A 20,132-nucleotide genomic window follows, 5' to 3' on the forward strand; every position below is an offset into this window, starting at 1 on the left:
TCTCACCATATTCCTAATGAATTCTTCTACCTATGTTTTATATATTTCTTTTAGTAAGGCCATGCACTGATCTTTGCTCACCAGGTTGGGGATGTGTTGTATGATTTTGTTTGTATTCTCCTCCCTTCTTATGTTTGGTTCCATTAGCAACCCTTTGAAGTGTTACACTAACAGATTCTCCATGTCTTCATTTTGAGTAAGACGATTGCCTTACTGATCTACTAGGGAAATATCCTATTCTGTTACCTATGATAGATCATTGCTTTGTGAAAAAACCTTGTATTTCGTTCTCCTTCCTTTAACCATTGCATTCTGGATTTCTATTTCCATAGTATTTCTTCTTATTGTCTCCTTTCCTCCATTTTATTAATCAGGTGCCCTTCCTCCTCTACTATCCCTTCATTTCTTCCTTCGTTGATTATTTTCTACTGTACTTCCTTCATATTTGTTTGGATAAACTCCTGTTCCTTCTGTATGTTACTGAATTCATCCTTATTCCATTTCTTCATTTTTCCTTTCGGATATTTAAGTCTGAGTTGAAAGGTGTGCATCAGGTTTCTCCCTACTATCTTGCTCTCATTCCACCACTCCTTCATTTTTTCTATGAGGGTCAGTTCTCTTAGCTAAAATGCCTCAAACCTAAAAGGTCTGTTTCGGTTTCCTTGTTTCATTTCTACTTCAAGTTTAATGGGCTAGTGGTCCAACCCTAGACATGAAAGAATTTATGCCTCATAGTATACATCTTTTCTAATGAAGTGTTTTGTGGCCAATAATTTGTCAATTCGAGAGGCTACTTGTCTGCTCCCTCCCCTTTTATCATTCCATGTATATTTTCCTTTTCTTGCTGGGATGTCTACCAATTTTAGCTCTTCTTGTAAATCTATGAATTTCTCCATTTATGGCTCTTCTCTTCAAAGTACCCCTTTTTTCTCCTATATTGTTGTTACTAAGTTGAAGTCCCTTGCTACCAGCGACAATTTTTCTTCGTGTAGTTGGCTAAACCACTTTATTTGCTGGAGGAAATTTTCCTTTTCCACTAGAATGTGACGACCGTATACTGCAGAGACTAGGTACCAATGTTTGTTTCCTATCGAGCAAAACCACCTCGTGAGGATTCTCTTCATACCTATCTATTACTCCACTGCGATCTATGATGGGTTCCACAGTATTGTTATTCCACCCACGCTACATCTCGCATCTATGGTCATGCATTCATACCTTGGTTTTATTTTACTTGATATTTATTCCATTTTCCCACCTATAATGTTTGTTTCTTGTAGCAGCATGAGTTTAGGTTTTTCTTTTCTTAGTCTCTCAGTTAAATTTCTCTGTTTGCCTCTACTATTGAGGCCTCTTATGTTCCAGGATGTAATTATCATTGCGATACTTTTTTTATTTGTTGGAATACCATTGATAGTGGTACCACCCTACCTGTATTCACCAACATTTCTCCCATAACCAGTATAGATTCTTGTAGGTTCCTTCGACCTATTTTCTTTTCTCCTTTCATTTTATTTGAATGTTCTTAGCAGTTGTCCTAATGCATCCCCAATTTTTCTACCATCTCCACCTGTCCCTGTCCCTCTTTAGCTTGATATTGTTGGAATGTTTCTCTATATAGCCTTTTCTGGTCTTCTTGTATAAATGTTTCATCTAGGCGTCTCCATTCATTCAATAGTTTCTTCAAAACCTTTTATTTCATGCTTAGTTCCTCTCCCTTGCATGGGTTAATTTCCATTATGGTGTTATCCAGTGTCTCCCTATCTTCCTTATCCTCTTTCTCTACCAGCTCTCTTTGGGCTTTCCTCTTAGGGTTTGGTTTGTAGGTTTTAACACCATAGAGAAATTACTTGCACACGAATTCTAAAACATATAAAATAAATAATGCGAGAGCATAACACATAAAACACTTATACATAGAGATTTTCCCTTGGATCCCAAAACCATGACTACCAGCTTGATTTTTCATTATATTCCTTTTAATGTTACAATACATATCTATATACGCTGAAGCATCCAATACCATGGACCAAAAACCATGGCATCCACCAATAATCGCATCCAAAACAACGGAATGAAAACTGTTACATCCAAAACCATGGACCGGAAACCATAGGTAGGTCTGCCCAACCTAATATAGGGTCTAAAACAAATCTCGGGGCGCTGCCCTAGACCGCGTAGAGGGGAGCTACCTGCCCCCCTGAAACCCCCCCGCTACACAATCGGTGCAATGAAGGGGGGGCTCCGCCCCCCCTCTAACCCCTAGTTCACTACATTTGTCACTCGTGGAAAGAATATAACACGACCCAACATTCTCCCACTTTTTGTTTTCTTTCCGCAGGGGACCATAGGGGATCTTAGTCATTTTTCCAGCCCTGAAATGTCCATTTTGTCTCTACACGAGGAGAACTTCTTAGAGCTCATAGATATTTTCAATGCATCTGCAGTATTCTTCAAAGTGTCCACCTTTACCAACAACACCCTTTTGTCTTCTATCATATCTCTCACAAAGTGATACTGAACATCAGTGTGCTTTGTATTTGAATGATAAGCAGGGTTCTTTGGAAAGAAAATTGCGCTTTGGCTGTCAGAGTCTATCATTATAGCTCCCTGTACTAACCTGATACTTGAACACAATCTCTGCAACCAAAATGATTCCTTGCTTGCATGAGTGGCTGTCATGTATTCTGCCTCTATAGTTGATAGTGCCACTATAGATTGTTTCTTACTCATCCAACTGACTGCACCTCCAAATAGGTTAAACACATACCCACTTGTAGATCTTCTCTGATCCAAATAACTAGCCCAGTCTACATCAACAAAGCCATAGATATCCAAAACTCTATCCAATGATGTTCTTCCTTGGTAGCACAAACCATAATCACTAGTGCCACACAAATACCTGAAAGCTCACTTCACTATTGTCCAATGCTCTTTCCATGGTTTTGAGATAAACCTGCTCAATACTCTCACTGCATGTGCAATGTCTAGTCTAGTACAGACCATTGCATACATCAAGTTAATGACTGCACTTGCATATGGAACATGGGACATATCCTCTTCCTCTTCTTGTGTCTTGGGACACCGTTCAGCAGATAGCTTTACACCTATAGGAATAGCAACCTTCACCGGTTTACTATCCTTCATATTAAACCTCTACAGTATTGTCTCAACATACTTCCTCTGGTTTAACAAGACCTTCCTCTTTGCGTGATCTCCTTTAATTTCCATGCCCAAAATAGAGTTTGCGACACCAAGATCTTTCATGTCAAATTTGGAGTACAATTGGGTCTTAAAATCCTGGATAATTTCTTTGTCATTTCCAACCAGCAACATATCATCCACATACAAGACCAGATAAATAAGACGGTCACCAATTAATTTAAAATACACATAGTGATCTGCTTTGCTTATGGTGAAGCCAAGTCTCCGTATAAATGTATCAAATTTCTGATACCACATCCTTGGTGACTGTTTTAACCAATACAAAGACTTATTTAACTTGCATACCAGTTCTTTCTTACCCTTCACTGCAAAACCTTCAGGTTGCTTCATGTAGATCTCTTGTTTCAGATCCCCATGAAGAAATGTTGTCTTCACATCCTTCTATTCTACCTCAAAATCAAAAGCAACAACAATAGATAAAAGTAATCTAATAGAAGTTACCTTGGCAACAAGGGAAAAAATATCACCAAAATCAATTCCCAGTACTTGGGAATAACCTTTTTCTACCAACCAAGCTTTGTATTTCTCCACCTTTCCTTCTGCATTTGTCTTCTTCTTGAACACCCATTTGCTGCCAATGTGTTTCCTTCCTACCGGCAGCTCCACCAAATCCCAAGCCTCATTTTTGTGCAAAGATGTGATTTCATTAACCATGGCCTCTTTCCAGAGTTCTCCATCCTCTGAATCTACTGCTTCCTTCACAATTTTGGTATCATCATCAATAATAGATAAAGAAAAATTTGAGTAGAAAGTAGATGGACTATACCTTTCTGGTTTCCTTCTTTCTCGAACTGATATTCTTACACCCGGAGTTTGTGGCTCTTCATCTTGTGATTCCTCCTCTATTGTAGAGTACGATTCTTCCTCCTTTACCTCAAACTCTATCTTCTCGAGTTCCTTTGGTTGGAATTCATGTTTAATAACATCTTTCACCTCTGTGAACACCACATCTCGGTTGTACACAACCTTCCTTGTTGTTGGGTTTGTTTCTCCTTTGGGGCATGTACAAAGGCATCCCCTTGAAGCCAAAAAAACTCTGATACCAAATGTAGGTTTTAACCCTGTATAGAAATTACCTGCATATGAATTCTAAAACACAGGAAATAAACAATGGAAGAGCATAACACATAAAACACATACACACAGAGATTTCCCCTGGATCCCAAAATCGGGACTATGAGCTTGATTTTTCATTATATTCCTTTCAATGTTACAATACATATTTATACATCCCGAAGCATCCAATACCATGTACCTAAAACCATCACGTCGAAAACCATGGACTAAAAACCATGGACAAAAAACCATAGGTAAGTTTGCCCAACCTAATATAGGGTCCCAAAAAAAATTTCCCAGGGCGCTGCCCCGGACCCCATAGATGGGGTCTACCCACCCCCCTCAAATCCCCCAACTGTGAAATCAACGTAATGAAGGGGGGGCTCTGTGCCCCTCTAACCCCTAGTTCACTACGTAGGTTAGTTGTGAAAATAATATGATACAACCCAACATGGTTTGCCTTGACTCAAACTTCTCTCCTTTCCTTTTTCTTGATAGTCCATAGTTTGGGCCTCATTTTCTTCTTATTCTTCTCCCTGCAGCACTTCAAAGCTGTTTTTTCTACTTGGATGAGCTTGATATTCTTTTTTCCCTGTGTTAGGGTTCTCTTTTGCTTTTCTTATTTTTATTTTCACTTCTTGAAACCCTTCCTTATCTTCTTGATGTTTCCTCTATTGTTTGTTCATGTTCTCTCCCTCCTCTAGGTTCATTGGACACTGAGTCTAGGGTTTGCTTCCATACCTCTTCATGAAATTCTAGTTCCAGCGAGTCTGGTATAGGTTAAGCTATCTTCATGTATACACATATTCTCGAATATGAAGTGTATCATCCTTTTTTTGTTGTTTTTTCTATTTTGACAAATATTCCTATCATATTTCCAATGCCCTCTAGTATTTATGGGTCACAGAAATCCATTGGGAGACCGTATAACTTGACCCAAACCCATGCTGCGAAATTTTTTTCCTTGTCTAGGTCATGGCATTCTTCCCAGTATCTCATAAACAAACCAACATTATAATGAAAGTAAGGACCATTTTCAAATAATTTTTCTTTTTCTTGCAAGTTCAAGAATATTACCGTGAAGAAGCCTCTATCTCTTGGCTTGAGCTCGATATGACCTTTGGGCTACCATTTTTTGCTATATCCATTTGGTGAGGTCTTTCTCCATTGAACAGACTTCAATGAACTTACATATTAGCGTGTGTTATTCCATAAAGCTTCTATATCACTCTAGTTGTCTAATCAGAATCATGAATCTCGGCTTCTCGGTCACACATGGTAAAAGTTTTCCTCTGCTACCTACCTGCCATCACACCTCGAGGATAGGTCCTAACATTTTGTTGGTATCTCCTGCTAGTTTCAAATTACTTGTATTCTAGTGGGAATCCCATATCGTTGCGTCTTGGTAGGAGGGGATCTCTGCTTCCCCCTTCCTCCTCTGTCATCTTACCTGGTTACCAACCTCCTGGTTTGCAGCTTTGTAGATTTCATCATATTTTTGGGTCGTAGTTCAATTTAGCTAATGGCTGCCTCACCATTAGGGTTGCAGAGCTAAAAATTCCATGGGTTGTTCTTAGAGGACTCTTCTTGGAGAGTTAGGTTGCCAAAATTGAGATAAAAGGCTTCCAATGGAGAGATTGCAACATAACTACTAAATATTTAAAACCTTAACTACCTCCACCTACCCAAAAATAAATCCACTAGAAAAATACCATCATTGTTGGGTGGGTTGGTGATATTTGTGTATCTAGATACCTTTGGAAATTAGCTCAGTGGGAGAATGCCTAATGAGATATATAATTCATTAATTTAATATTTCTTCATTATTTTAGAAAACTCGCTAGAAGGGATAGTTCCCAAAGGTGGAGAATGTGATCATGTCATGAGTTTCTATTTACTAAGAAAGAAAGGTCTCTGTGGAGGGACATTGGGCTTGAGAGACTGATTTGGCAATATAGAAGAATTAAAAAATCTAGTTTTCTCAACACTTTGATTGGTTATAGGAATCTCAAGTGGAAACATTGTTTCTTTATTAAGCTTAACAATTACCATAATGAGGTCAAAAATAGTAGGATGGGACGTTATTTTAGAACTAACAGATGAAAGGCAATTCAATGCAACCATGGAATAGAATCTATGTTTTCTTAGCAACAAATCCAAAGAGCTTCTTAGCACAAATGTCACCATGTTTGAGAGGTGTCACATTTGATTTACATTAGTGAGCATTTTTTGTGTCACGAATAATATTTGTAGGAAAAATGTGTAACTCTTTTGTATATGATCATTGTAGATCATATGAAATATATGTGGATCCCCAAAATATGACTTTCTAAATAATAATTGAGAGCTAGAAGAATGTGGTAGATTACATATGGTAAGAAATGTAAAATCTCAAGTAATAAAATTTAAGAGAATGGAAAATTGAAAAAAATTAATGCTAAGTACCACCTTGCATAATATATCACTGAATTAAATTCATACCTTGATGCATAATGGTGGCCTCGGTGTTTTGAATGCTTAGACATGGAGTATTGGCTCACCATTTTAATATGGATCAAGAAAATGAGTAGTACTTTGATACTCCATTATAAAGAATGGCATATTGTTAAATCACTCCTTAATTTGAAGTGTTATATTGGATAGAATGTTACAAGTATATTATATGTTGAAAAAAAGCCTCACTAAATTCAATTTCTTTTATATGGGAATAACCTTTTGCTACTATCTAAGATTTATATTTCTCTACCTGTTATTCTACATTTAACTTATTTTTAAACACTTATTTTTTTGTAATGGGCTTTCTTCAAGTAGAAAAATTCAGTAGTTCCCAAGCCTTACTCTTTCCTAAGTCTTCTATTTATTCAACATGGCCTTCTTCTAGATTTTTTTATCTTGTGAATCCACTACCTCCTTAATAGTTGTAAGACCTTCACAAATAATAAGGAAGGAAAATTAGAACAAAAGTTATGGGTATACCTTTTTGTTTCCTTCACTCCCAAATATGCCTCCTTTATAGTTATTATGTGGTTCTTATACTTTCAATTAATGTTATTTTGTAAAGTATGCTTCATCATATTTTAATTCAACCTCTATCTTTTATGGTTTTGGCTTTAATAAATACCACATCTTGACTATACATAATCTTCTTAGTTTTTATGTTTCAAAGATTATAACCATCATTGTAGCCAATAAAGATACACTTATCAGATTTATTACCTAACATATCCCTACTTTCCATTGGAAAATATGTTAATTTGCAGAATTGTCAACTTTTCTTGCAATTTTCTCTCATTTTATCACACTTCTTTGTTATTAATGAATGCGAATGTGCCAAAATAAGTTTATTAATGCTAACATAGTTTATTATCATTAATTTCCTTCATTTTTTATTAATTAGGAAGAATTATTGTTGGTTTTACTCATGTCGGTTTTCCTCATGCTAGTCATGTGGTTCTCATGAAATTATTGTAATTAGCCTTAATGGTTAGCAAATATATGCAACCCTAGGAGAAATTGGAGAGCTTGAGTTTCATTCTTAGGGACGTTGAGATGGTTTTATAATACATAAATCATTCCCAAATTGACTCCATAAGGATCTAATTCATGATTTATAGGACATAAAATTTGTACCACAAATAATTGGGTAGTGAAATTTGGGTGCGATTTCTAGAGAAATCAATAGGGGAATTTTGAGGTAAGAAATGACCCTCCAAAGAAAAATGTACTACCAAAATTAACTCTAAAATAACTAATAGGATTCACGATGATGATGTCATCCCCATGGGAGAATATTTTTGAGGGAAAAGAAGAAAACTATTCTTTTAATTATATTTTCTGCTTATCCCTTTACAAGTTTACTTATCCTATTATTTTCCTTATGAGGCCCATATTATACGTCAAGATTCCCCTCATGGAAGATGAATTTTAAAAGTCCATGAAATGGGTTTTGTGTAGAACATCCTCAGTTATGTGACTTTAAAAATGTTTTGTCTAAATATATGTGATTTAAAATATACACACAATTATTTCAGGAGGATCCTTCCTATTACTACTATATGCAAACTATAATCGAAATGGAGTAACTATTTATCAAATGAAGTTATTCAAATTTATTCTCCATTGATTTTATCTTATATAGATTATACGTAATCATAAAATGAGTTGTTATCCAATCAATATCTACCAAAGACATGTAAACACAATATTTTGTAATTTTTCGATAACCCTAATAATCCATATTTCGCGGTAATTGGTTCCATTCACCCCTTGTTTCTTTGTATATTTTGTATGGACATATCAAAAGATGATAGATAGTTAGCAGTTATAGATAAATATTGGAGTAGAGTGGTAGGGGGTTACTAAAAAATGGAGTGTGAGTAGCAAGGATTGCTAGATCATTCAACTCTCTGCAATGAAGAAAATATTGATCATTGGAGCTATTGGGTATGTAATTGTCAAATATTTGTATTTAATGGCTATATTGATTTCTACATTTTACAAATCATGGTTGAATTGATTTACTTTTGTACCCTTTCCATAATTTAGAATAATTTAGCTACCTTCCCTTTGAATGTTTATAATTTTGTGGTTTTACTTCCTTCCTGATTTTCATTGCTTCCAAGGTGTGTGGTTTTGTGTGAAGAGTGTGAGCAAGTATAGTTTCCTAATCATTTATCCTACCTTTCAAATGGTTTCATGTGAATTTGTTTTTTGCATGAATGATTTACATTCTAAATTAGTGATTTACTTACGGCACGAGTGATTTACTTTCCACATGCATGATTTTCTATTTGCATAAGTGTTCTTGATAGTTATGATGTTCCTACCTTCATTTCCATGTTGCAAAAATACTATAGGAAGACTGTCTATTCCATTAACATTGTGAATATAATTTAGCATCTCAAATTTTACAAACATCGTAGTTGAAATTTTATTTTCAATTCCATCATTCTAGGGGATCAATATAAGTGATTATTAGTGGAGTGAAGGTTGTTGAGAACTTTTACAACTAAACGTGAAAGAATTTGTGTCAAGGAGATAGGAAAACATTCATTATTTTCTTATGCATGAGGGAATAATCGATCCATTCATTATTTTGAAAGAAAGAGGTAAGAGGAGGTGACAATTTTATAGCTATTTTGTATTCTTTTAAAAAACTATTTATAAAATTTTTGGTTTTCATATAGATGTCTACGTGAAATATATAGAAATTTCAATAGAACATATTTGAGCAAGTAATGATAGTGCTATAGGAGCTACTAAACTATCAATTTTTCTAGATATTGGAACAACCTTTCATGGCATCATGAGAAAATTATAGGGGAAAGTGTTGGTTGGTTGACTCTCATGTTGTCAACTCTATCTTGTTTGCGTGAGGACATGCAAAAGTATGAGCATGGGGAGATTTCTTTCAAAATATGGAATGTACTCCTTCTCTAGTCTGCTATACTAAAAACAAATATAAGGTAAAGAAGGTTAAGAGAAAAGTAGAGATCTAGCTTATGTCACCCATGAGACTGCCAAGGAAAAAGAAAATACTTTTGGTAATTTCTCACTTGTTCACAACATCTTCTTCATATTAAATGCATAACTTTATTAGGATATATCTTCCAAAATATGTGTCATATGCAAGTGAAATTTGAAGTGGGAAGCATTGAGGTAATAAGAACAAACCTACAAAATTTCGAGCAAAACTAGTTTACAATTTTTGAGAAATTAAACATTGTCACTTATAGCCATCTCTTTATATCTTGACATTTGTGGATTAGATGGTTGTTCTTATTGATGTGGAGAAGAATTAAAATAGTAATGCCTCACTACAAAAAGATTCATTAAAGTCTTGTTTTCATTGTGTTAGGAATTGGTTAAGAAAGTTTGAAACTTCCCTATAATAATTTGTTGCGAAGTAGCCTATTTGTTATATTTTGTGATTGTACAATTGTTTTCTATAATTTTTTTTTTGTAGAAAAAGACAATACATAATGATAAATATAACCCCCAAATATCTCCTTAATTTAAATTTTTGTTTGCATGAAATTCGAATTTCTTTGAATTTCTTACAACTCCATTTATAAATTACCACAACTCACATGATCGGAACTCCACTAGAATTATTAAAATTATACTTTTGAATGAATGTTCTCTATGTAAATTGAACTTAAGGCTCATGCATTATTTACACAAAAAAATTGGTGGAACTAAGAAGGAATAGATATGAAATTGAGTATGGAAATATAAGAGGAGTCTACCCACTCATGCACTTGCATTACATTTGATGTCAAAAGTTGGGTTTTCATTGTGGTACCTTTTGCGATAAACGACAAAATTTATCCAATCAGTGCTAACCATTTTTCCTAAAAAAAGTGAATATTTTTTTTCCTAGGGGTAATATGACAAATGGTGAGACTTCCATGGGAGATGAGGTTCATGAAACTAAAAAAAATACAATGAGGATGTAAAATTGCATTCAATTTTTTTCCAAGGAAATAGAGTTCGTAATTTCTATTAAAAAGATAATAATAGATATTACATGTTGTAGATGCCAAGGCATATGCTGTAGTGTGGTATGAACCACGATACAAAAAGTGCTATAACAGTGTCTAAGATGTCATAAGGTGAATACAGGAGTTGTTGCCACCAACAGTATGGATAGTATCCCAAAAAAATCCCCAAACGATCACAAAAAATATACAGTTGATGTATAAAACATCCATAGGTATGGAAACCGGATATGACTATACTGATATATACAAAAAGGTGAAACCATAGATCAGCAAAAATAACTAAGGAGGGGGAAGATCGCCCATCATCTGGCCGTCAATGTAAGGGCGGTGATAGTATCTGTGCATCCTTTCTAGTGTGAACTCTTCGATCAGCCAATCTCCTAGAGGGTGATCCGCCGCTTCTTTCGATAGCTGGTCAGCAATCTCATTTCTTTCCCTGTAGATATGAGAAACAGTGATCTGGTCAAAATGTGTTTTTAGAAAAATAATTTCTTCCAAGATACGCTTCAAAGTATATGCATGACAAAAAGTTTTATTATTTTCCCAATCAATCACTATCTTTGAGTCCCCAAAGATTTGTATTTGTCTGCAATGTTTAGTAAGAGAAAAATAGAGAAGGTGTCTCAAGGAGATAAGCTCCGCATAATTGTTAGAGCCAGTCCCCAGTCCGAGTCTCAGATGATAATAATGTGTATCAGATAAGTATAAAACAATCCCCCCTCCACATCCTTGTAGGGGGGCAGCCCCATCGAAGTAGGCCCAAGGCATATCCTTGTTAATATGTTCAGGCTGTATAATTCTTGGGCAGGAGGATTTTTGCTCGAAGGGTAGTTCAGAGTATGCAGCACATATAGACGCCGAGAGGAGCTAGCAGTTGGCTCTGCAATTTTAAAAAATGATAGCATTCCGTTGTTGCCATATGTGAATCGAAACCACTGCAAGAAGGATTGAGGCCTTATCGGAGGCAACCGCAGCCCACCAGTTCGTCCATGCAGTAGGAATATTCTCACCATTCCATACAGTGCTGATGTTAAGAGCCTGCGTAACCTGTAGCCAGATCATCTTTGTAGTCTCACAGTGGAGGAAGAGATGAGGCGTCGATTCCTCATCTTTGTGGCAGAGAACGCACCAAGAAGGTCCAGATATTGCCCGCTTTTTAAGAGTATCGCCCGTAGGTAGCTTATCTGCAATAATGTTCCACATAAGTAGTCTGCATCTAGGCGGAGCTTGGAGTTTCCAAACAACTTTCCACCAGTTTTTTAGGTTATCAGGTTGTTTAGCATCCATAAGCCGAATGTAGCCCAGCTTTGGTGAGTATGTCCCTGTTTTGGCGGGGGCCCAAATAAGTTGATCTTCTACCTCCTGTAACTTGATGTGTGATTCAGTAAGAGCCCGAATATATCCATGCCACTGGCATGTCCATTCCTCCGGTATGTGCCATTGCTCATCCCTGATCCATGCTTGTGAAAATATAGTAGATCTCTCATGATCCCCAATCTGTGCCAAGTATTTGATGCCCCTGTTATTGAGATGCTGAATCAGTCCTTCCGGTAGAATATGAGCATTCCCCGATCCAGGCCAGGGGTCAAGACCAATACGAACCTAAGCACCATTACCCACCCTCCAAAGAAGATTATCTCTAATCAGTGGCATAGCTTTAAGTGTGGCTCGCCAGATTGCAGATATACCATGATGATTCCACGAAGGTCTGCGAAGCCATTCCGTGATACTGGAGGGCCAAATGTATTTATGATGAACAACATGAGCCCATAAACTGTCCATCTTGGTGAGGGACCAACCCTGCTTTGCTGTAAGAGCTTGAGCAAATTCGGGAAGGGACTTTATACCCCACCCTCCCCACTGTTTTGGCATGGCAATGAGTGACCATCTGGTCCAAGCAAAGATCCGTCCCTTTTTGTTGCCATTCCAAAAGAAGCGGCTGCATACCTGCTGAATCTTATTTAAGATGCCTTTTGGGAGCCAAGTCAGTGACATCAAATATACAGGAGTGGCCTCAAGGACGGTCTTGATTAGTAGGAGTCGACCCGCTTTTGACAATAGACGGTGTTGCCATCCTGTAATCCTTTTTTCAATTTTATTTATAAGCCAGGTCCAGTGTGTTACTTTATAACCATCCGGCCTTAATCTGAAACCAAGGTATTTGATGCCATCCATCAACTGGCATTCCACGAAGGGAAAAAACTGACCAGCCAACTGAGATTCCTGCTATGTGCAATGCATCAAGGATCTGGTGGACTTTTGCTGATTTATTTCCATGCCCGTGGCTTTACAAAATAGGAGCAGGATATCATTAAGGGCAGTAATGTCTCGAACACTCCCATTAAGGAATATTAAGATATCATCCATGAACAATAAATGGGTCAGGGCAAACTGCTCCGTAATTTTGAGGCCACTGATATCGCCAGTCCTTCTTACTTCCGCTATATACCTACTCAATCCTTCCATAACAATGAGGAAGAGAAGTGGGGATAGTGGGCATCCTTGCCTAATCCCCCTGGAGATATTGAAGCGTTCTGAGGCAGCTCCATTGATTAGAATAGCAAAAGAAACTGAAGCGACACAGCCCATTATCCAGTTTATGAGAATATGGGGGAATCCCAAGTGAGTAAGGATCATCTTCAGGTATAGCCAATTAACTTTATCAAAAGCCTTAGCAAGGTCGATTTTTAAGGAGATGCCTTTCAGATTCTTCAGCTTGATGGAATGTAAGGCTTCTTGGGCAGTGCCTATAGCCTCTTGTATATGACGGTTCCGGAGAAAAGCAAATTGTTCAGCTGAGATATGCGAGGATAGGACAGGCTTAATGCGGTTAGCAATGATCTTGGCTATAATTTTATAAAGACAGTTACAGAGGGAAATGGGACGAAAGTCATTAAAGGATGAGGGGTCATCGGTTTTAGGAATCAAGGCTATGAAGGTCTGGTTCATCAGTGGGTGGATGTGGCCCGTGATCCTGCTTTCCTCCACCACCGCCAAAAGGTCATCCTTCATTAGTTCATAAAAAGCCAGATAGAACTCCACAGGCCATCCATCTGGTCCCGGACTCTTATCCTTCTTAAACCATTTAAGAGTACTTTCTAACTCTTGATCACTGACCGGTTTGCAGAGATCATCAATGTCCTCTGGCCCTACAAATCTCGGGAACTTTCCTGCAAGTCTGATGATCTCTGGAAGGTTTACAATACTTGGGGCCGTATAAAGACCCTTGAAATGTGTAATACCCAATCTAGCCAGCTGTTGATGTGTAGTCGCCCATCCATCAGGTTCCATTGGAAGCTGCCATATGGTGTTAGAAGCTTTTCTGCCATTAGCGATGCTGTGAAAATATTTTGTATTGTTGTCCCCTGCTTTGAGCCAAATGGCCCGGCTCTTGAGACGCCAGAGTTCCTCCCTCTCATTCAAGATCTTCATTTTTTGTTCAATCAGTTGGCATAATTCATATTTTGCAGCATCAGATTGGTAACCCGTTCCCCTTTCATCAGTCAATCTGGCTATTTTGTCTTCCCTATCCTTCAGAATCTGATCATCTCTGCTTCGTTTCAATTTAGCACAGGATACAGACAAAATTTGGAGCTTCTTAAGCCTGTCACAGAAGTCCAAAGCTTTCCTCCTATCTCTCAACGGGGATTGTGATGCCCAGAAGTCCGAGACCATCTTGATATAATCAGGGTCTTGTAGGTGGCCAGCAAAGAATTTAAAGGGGGAGCGCGGCTTTCGTGTGTTGCCACTTATCTGAAGTAGGATGGGATGATGATCAGATAGGCCACCATTGCTGACCCATTGTCTGTATAAGGGAAACATCTGAATCAAGGCCTCATGCATCATAAATCTGTCCAGTCTCCTTCCAAGAGCAGCCTCTCCAGTACGCTGATTGTGCCAGGTAGGAAGTTTCTTGTTCATGGGGATGTCCACAAGGTGATGAGCATCAAGTAGCATGGACATTTGTTCCGCAATAGGATCGCCCTGCGACGAGTGGCCCCATGATTCCCCAGGTCCCAGCGAGAAATTAAAATCCCCCCCAATAATAGTATTCAGAGTAATATGATCCTCTGATAGGAATTTTTGCCAGAAGGTGAGCCTGTTTTGGTTGGGCCCATAAATATTGATGATTCTAATAGGGGTGCCCAGATCTCCCATATTGATGTCCATACCAAGGAAGCTGCTACCTCCCCAGGCCGAAAGAGGTCTATGTATCCTTGGATTAATGCCTATGAGTAGACCACCAGATCTTCCACTGGCGTCCAGCCCATGTAAGACCCAACCAGGGAGCATAGTAAGTAGGCAATTGACAGCCAGTTCAGTAGTGCAAAGGGTTTCCTGAAGGAGGATAATATCACATCAGGATTCAAGTATAAGCCGCTTAAGAGCCAAACGTTTTTTAGGGTTGGCTAATCCCCTGCAATTATAGGAGAGATAGATCATGGGGTCACACAGGTCAGGGGCTCATTCGCTCTAAGTGCCCTTTCAATAGTAGCCTAACGACCCAATGCAACATCAGCAACCGCAGATAATTTAGCCGAAGAGATGATGGAAGGTCTTCCACGCTTTTGCTTGCGGTGCCGACCGAGGGAGGACCCTAGGCCTAGGACCTTTGGCCGCGACCGGGACCTCAGGAGATAATGGTGAATGCCAGATTCCAACGGGGAGGGAGGGGAGTCAGGGCCTGCTGGCTCCGGGTTTTTGGAAGGAGGAGTGGTCGAGAATGTGGGAGGGGGCGGGGCTATGGGACAAAGGATGGAGGGAAGGGAGACATTCTCAACAAGGGAGGTTCTGAAATCAGAGTGTATAATGGAATGCAAATCATCTGAAAATAAAGGATGACATACAGGAAAGGAATTATTACCCGAATGTGAAGATGCAGTTTCCTTCTGCTTTGGAGCGGCTTCAGCAGTCTTTGATCGGGTACGTGGCGGCTCTGATGAAGGTACTGCCATCTTACGGGAGTTCCTTTTCTTTCCACTGTCGCCTGGCTTATTGATAGGAACCTCCGGTTGAGTCGGGCCACCTTCAGTAGTGTTATTTGCTTCTGCATTTTGATTTGCAGGAGGCTGCTGTCTAGGACCTTTAGAATTCTCCTTTGCCACCCCTGTAACCAATGGGCAGTCCTTATAGAGATGACCAATTTTATGGCATCTGCGACATCGAAAAGGCACGCCTTCATAATCCAGAATCTGCTTTCGGGTGACATGGTTGTGATACAGGTCGATTTTCTCCTCCAGCCCAGGTTTGGTATCCAGGTGCACCAAAATTCGAGCCATATCTATTTCCCGTCTTCTCATATGATCGATCATGTTCCAAGTACGTGCCGAGAGTGTCCCCAATCCGTTTGAAAGCATATGGACTCCAGAATTGCCATGGCAGGCCAGGCAAACGCACCCAGATGGGGCCAGCCCCCAGTTGTTCACGTTCAGGGTCAAATAAGGGATCCCAGCGCTTGAGCATAACAGGCATAAGTTCAATATGCCAAAATTGGGAAAGAATCCACTGGGCATACTCGGGACAGCAGAAATGCAAGGCGAACCATCCTCTAGTGAGAACCATGACCTCCGGTACTTCCTTTAGTAGTGGTCCCCAAATCTCTTCTACCCACATCTTGAGTCTCTCCGCCGTATATGTGCGTCCGCGAACCCGACCTACCAGAACCTTGCGAGCAGCATCCATAATATCAGGCAGCAGAGCTTCAGGCCCAAAGTGAACCCTGAAACCAGAGTCAATAGCTCGTAGACACCTTCCTTTCGTAACCTTCTCCGAGCGCTTGCCAGAAAGGGACTCCCTGAGTAATTTGCGACACGGGTCCGTGGAGCTATGTTGAGCTGAGCTCACCGAACGCACTGGTATCGGTGTCGTGAAGCAGCCAGATCGAATAGGAGAGCGTGGATCCGAGGAGCCGGTACCCTGCAGAAAAGGGCCAGAGGAGGGGGGGGGGGCATTCGTTGGCCCAACGGCATAAATGAGACCGAGGGGGAATGTGAGCTAGATGGAGGGGGTGGCGGCGGGGGCGGAGGTAAGGGGGGCCGATAATTCTGTTGAAGAGGAGCGTCCAGTGATGGCGACGATTGAAGGCAAGTACCCAGAATCTGAAGAGTCGCCGGGGATAGGGGCGGGCTATCGAGTGGTGCGGCGTGATAGGATATACCGGCGATTTATCTTTCCCTTTTAGCGACTGGTGTGGAGGCCGTGAAGAAGAGCCGGTCAAATACCCAAGCGCAACGCTCCTCGGAATCATCGGCTGACTGTTGGTATGTGCCCATATTTCTTGGTTCGGCATGGGGTCCTCCCCATAATCTACAATATCCTCTTCAACCATGATAACTGTCGGTGAAAGCGCCTGTGAAGGGTTCGAACCCGGGACCGTCGGGGACGAAACGGAGGTCAGCGCCAGAAAGTGCCAAACGGGGAGGGGACCTCGGGGGAGAAAAAAATAATACAAAGTCCGTGACCAGGTGCCAACTCCGCGGGAGACGGTAAACTCTGTCGGTTGACAGGTGGTCAGCCCTGACCGTATTTAGTGGCCCCAGGTGTGAGTTCCCGATGCGCCCAGGTGCCTGTCACCATAGTTGGCGGAGAAACCCTGTAACAAAACCAGTGTTTGCCCTAGCTAGGGTTCCGCCATCGCCACGAGCTCTTCCCAAGTGGTGTTGATATAGGAACTTGATGATATAAGAAAATATTTTTTAGGATGAATAATGAGAATTACATGGGTGATGGATAAATCACCAGGGGACAACAAGCCCACATGCCTCCAATTACATTCAATTACACTTGTTGTCAATGAGATTCCTATTACAACAACCAGGTTAGTTACACTTAAAAATTTAGGAGACTCTTTCCTTTCCACACTATATTATTTAAATGAGGACATGACAAGGTGTAGGTGTGGGAGATAGGTTGAGTTGCCAAAATGTCACATTCCAGACCCTTCTAGGCACTCAAATTTAGTCATTTTAATGCATTTCTATACTTATCTATTTCTAGTGTTGTTGTCATTTGTTAGGATATTCCGACACATAGGAAATAATTAAGTATAACATGGTCTAGTGTATAGTCAAGTAAACTATGTTTCTTTAATATGTACTTTTTGTAATTTACAATGATGGTCATGACATGTTCTATACATGAAGTGATCTCACAGTTGATTCTCTAGTCAATATTACTGACACTTGATATATGGTTTAACACCCAACTCATCCATGATATCTATTTAAAGGTCACGGAGGATAATTTTTTCTATGACCATTCATAAGAGAATATAATGACATTTTTATTTCTCTTACATTAATAAATTACCCGAAGTGGACGCATTGGCTGAGGCCGTGAACTATTTCCTTATTTGAGGGTGTTATGAAACCAGCTCAAGAAAGGATAGAAAAGATAGATCAACGCCTTAGAATTCAGCCTCTTCGAGGGGGCAACCTCCTTTACATTACATAAATGAACAATTCTTGGATGATACAAATGACAAAACCTCCTTTCTATATATAGGAGTCTAAGGAGTCACAATATAATCCAGCTGACCTAACAATAATAATATAAAGCCACAAAAATAACAATAGAGGGATTCTATGGGCACAGAAATAACAATATGGGTGTAATAGGGGCACAACAATATAAATAAGGGGTATAACTACAATAGTAATGGGGTAATCACTAGTATTATAGGGACCCAACATGCCCGTCTCCTTCAAAAAAGTGTTTTCCTCAACGCTTGAGTAGTTCTGGATACTTCTGCATAAAATTCTCATCCTCCCATGTGGAATCTTCAGTGGATAAGTTCTTCCACTTTATAAGATACTCTGAAATTGATCGATTTTGTAGTTGTCGAGTTCTTGTTTCTGTGATTGCTTCCGGTTCCAATATAATTTTTCCTTCCTCCTCAAGTTCTGGCAATATTGTTTGAATTGGGAGCTTGTCACCTATAACCTTCTTTAAACATGAAACATGGAAAACTGGGTGCAATCGAGAAGCTGCAGGAAGCTCCAATTTGTATGCCATAGTACCAATCTTTTGCAACACCTTGTACGGACCATAATACTTTGGTGATAATTTATTATCCTTCTTAGCTTGCTTTAGGGACATTTGCTTATATGGTTGTAGCCGTAGGAATACCCAATCACCTACATCAAAACTTCTTTCACTGCGATGATGATATGCCTATTGTTTCATTCTATTTTGTGCCAATACGAGGTTATCCTTTAAGAGTTGGAGGACTTGTTGTTGATGTTCGATGTGATGTTCCACCGCCTGAACCTTAGAATTTTCTCTTAAATATGATGTGATGGATGGTGGTTGATACCCATAAAGTGCCATAAATGGGGTCATTTTTGTTGTGGTATGGAAGGAAGTGTTATACCACCATTCAGCCAGAGGCAACCATTTGACCCATTGTGTTTGTTTATCAGATACAAAGCAACGAAGATATCCTTCCAAACATTTGTTTACTATCTCAGTTTGCCCATCAGATTGAGGATGATAAGATGAGCTATGAGCTAACTGAGTACCAAGACAAGAAAATAATTCTCTCCAAAAATTTCGAGTGAAAATGGGATCTCTGTCACTTACAATAATCTTTGGGTTTCCATGTAGCTTTTGAACTGTTTCCATAAATGCAGTAGAAACTGTATTGGCTTTACATGGATGTGATAATGCACAAAAGTGTGCATACTTGGTAAGTCTGTCAACTACCACCATAATGACACACTTTCCCTCAGACTTGGGTAAACCTATGATAAAATCCATTGAAACCTCCTCCCAACGTTGGCTTGGAATGGATAAAGGTTGTAATAGACCCGGTGTCTTAATTGTTTCAACTTTATTTTGCTGGAAAACCAAACATTCCGCCACAAACCTTTGAATATCTGATTTAAGGCCACCCCAAAAAAATTCCTTCTTAACCCCGTGGTAAGTTTTTAAAAATCCTGAGTGCCCTCCTAAGGAAGAAGTGTGCAATTCCATAAGAATATTTTGTTTTAGCTACGAATTCTTACAGAGGTATAATCGATCTTTGTACCATAACGAATCATTTTTCCAGCTAAATGTATCAGAAGTACTGGAATCTTGTTGTAGCTTTCGAAAAAGTGCCCACACTTCTTCGTCATTCTTCCATTCCTCCCTTGCTTCGTTTATCCAATCTGGTTGGATAATAGAAATGGTACACAACAATGCTTCCACATCCTCATCCTTTCTTGAGAGTGCATCTGCCACCACATTTTGCTTCCCTTTTTTGTAGATGATTTCAAAGTCATAACCCAACATCTTTGTGACCCACTTTTGTTGCTCTTCAGAGGATAATCTTTGTTCTAAAAAGTATTTAAGGCTATCATGATCCAT

The sequence above is a fragment of the Pinus tabuliformis genome, chromosome 3_1 (genome assembly GCF_031772625.1).
Source record: "Pinus tabuliformis cultivar Carrire ecotype Pingquan chromosome 3_1, CPIR1, whole genome shotgun sequence".
Classification (NCBI taxonomy): domain Eukaryota; kingdom Viridiplantae; phylum Streptophyta; class Pinopsida; order Pinales; family Pinaceae; genus Pinus; species Pinus tabuliformis.